Raw genomic sequence first — 2,500 nt, 5'->3', positions numbered from 1 at the left:
GCTCATTATATAGTCTGCAACCAAGGGTGGTATACCCTTTCGTTCCAAACTGACTTTTATAGCAGTATGTGGGATGGTGTCAAAGGCCTTAGAAACATCGAGCACCGCAAATATTCCGCCTACTTCTTTTGCTCTTGCAATGGCTTGATTGAGCAATTGTACATTGGAATAGCAACCATTTTCCATAGTGAATCCCTTCTGTCTTTCGGATTGACTGATAACACGACGCAGACGCCTATCCATTAAAGAAGAAAAGATCCTACTAACAATGGACGAAATGGTGATTGGGCGCCAATTTTTTACATCCGAAATATCCTTGTCTGGTTTCGGTATGAGCGTCGTTCTATTCTCTCTCCATGCAGAAGGGTAATGACAAAACAACATGAGCGAGTTAAATAGCTTCGATAGCACTACACTTATACCCTTCTTTCTCATGTCCGCCTTTCTAATTCCGTCAGGGCCTGCAGCGGAGGAATTGGGTATTTTAGAAATCTTGGTCTCCACCTCCTTTGGCGTTATGGGGATAAAAATATCTTCAACTGGAATATGGTTAGACCCAGTACATTGCTCCTGCTGCGGCCCCGCTATTCCCCAGAGATTTTTATATAGTTCTCTTGTGTCAGCCAAATCAGGAGCATTACGAATCTGAAGCAAAGACAAATCATTTGCCACAACCGCATCGGCAAGCTTCTTTGGACATTTTGCCATTAGCTCCTGACATTTAGCATATGCATATTTCTTTCTTTGTACTCTGTTAGGCGGTCTAGACCTCGTGCTTCTTTTTAGTCTTTTACTATGAACATGCTTCGCTTGCATGCCTTTATCTGCATCCTTTTCGCGGGGATTTTTAAGCATACACACTAATTCATCGTATATTTCGTCGAGGGCCGTTATGTTTAATCCCTCGGAGGCGATACTTGCGAATCTCTCCACAAACGTTCCCAGCGATCCCGCGTCGTAATCTGCAAGCATTTCTTCCTTCAACTTGTCCTTCCAATTGATGGCTATATCCTCTCTGGAGCCAGCTTGTATTTCAGGTTCGCGGGTAGTCAATTGCACGTCCACCAGCGGCTCACATGCTCCCGTTGTCGGTGGTTCATGTTCGAGTGTTGCAGCGGTTTGGAGTATCTCTACCTCTTGCATATAAGGTTCTGATTTAAACCTTCTTCTAGCTTCTCCTATTTGTTTGTTTGTTTTGCCTGGGAAAAATTCCATAAGCTTCACATTAATGTTCCGCTCATCACGATATTCGGAGTTTAATTTCTTTAATAGGTCCAGCTCCTCAGGAGTCCAAACCGTCAGCCTCTTTCCACTCTTAGCTGGTGGTTTGCTATATTCAGCTGCTCTCTTCTCATTTCTAACATTAGGGTGTGTATGCCTCTCGTGCTGGGACAATCCACTTTTAGTCTCAAACCCAGCTGAGCAATGCTCGCAAACAAAATCAGCAGGAACGCTAACCGCACTTCCTCTACATTTAGCGAAGTGACATCGCCACGCATGCAATTTAGGAAAGATTTTGGGGCAGAGCTCACACTTCCACTCAACCTTTCTGGTTGGGTGATCTTTCTGTAAGTGGGCATCCAGCTGCTTTCCACCCAAAAACATAATGTCTACGCCGACTTCAAGGCAAACTGGACAACTCATAGCTGCCTCCACATTTGCCACAATCTGTAACGCCCTTGATGTTCGGGGTGTCCTAAGATCCCATCGCCCGTACGGTGGCACCCCTGGGACTCGGGCACCAGTCGCGTCTCCTTGCCCGTTCGCCACACAGGCAGCAGATGACCCGCCAGAGACGCAAACGGAATCACCTGCCTCCGAGGCTTCATCTTTATCACACATTCCATATAATTTCGCTCCTTTAACCAACTCGGCACGGAGCTGAAGCCGAGTTGGGGCACTTCAGGCTGCGCCAAACCTACGACCATTCGGTCTTGAACACTATCTCCGGGGCAACTGAACCCGACGCAGTTTATGGGGATACCTATTGAATGGACATTGACACAATTACAAATTTTTCACTGAAGACTCAGTTGACAAACAAACACCAAAATTCATTCAATTATTTTACATTTTTCACAGGATAAACCAGTTAGCCCAAGAAACCAAAACAGCCTAGACGATGTTACACAAACTTCACTGTATCGAATCCAGCCCCCGGAAGATTAGGGTCTGCGGATGGTCGTCAGACGCCTATCGCCGTGCTTCATTCTGCCACTGTCCCCCGAAGGAAGACAGTGTTACCAGCGGGACCACGAGGAGGTAGGAGCACGACTTGACTGGGAGAGGCTGTGTGAGACGCATCACCAGTCCCGTAACCATGACGCTTAAGAGAGTCATAGTTACTCCCGCCGTTTACCCGCGCTTGCTTGAATTTCTTCACGTTGACATTCAGAGCACTGGGCAGAAATCACATTGCGTCAACACCCGCGAGGGCCATCGCAATGCTTTGTTTTAATTAGACAGTCGGATTCCCCTAGTCCGTGCCAGTTCTGAGCTG

The sequence above is a fragment of the Harpegnathos saltator genome, unplaced genomic scaffold (genome assembly GCF_003227715.2).
Source record: "Harpegnathos saltator strain DR-91 unplaced genomic scaffold, Hsal_v8.6 scaffold226, whole genome shotgun sequence".
Lineage (NCBI taxonomy): Eukaryota > Metazoa > Arthropoda > Insecta > Hymenoptera > Formicidae > Harpegnathos > Harpegnathos saltator.
Note: the sequence above shows the minus strand (reverse complement) of the source record.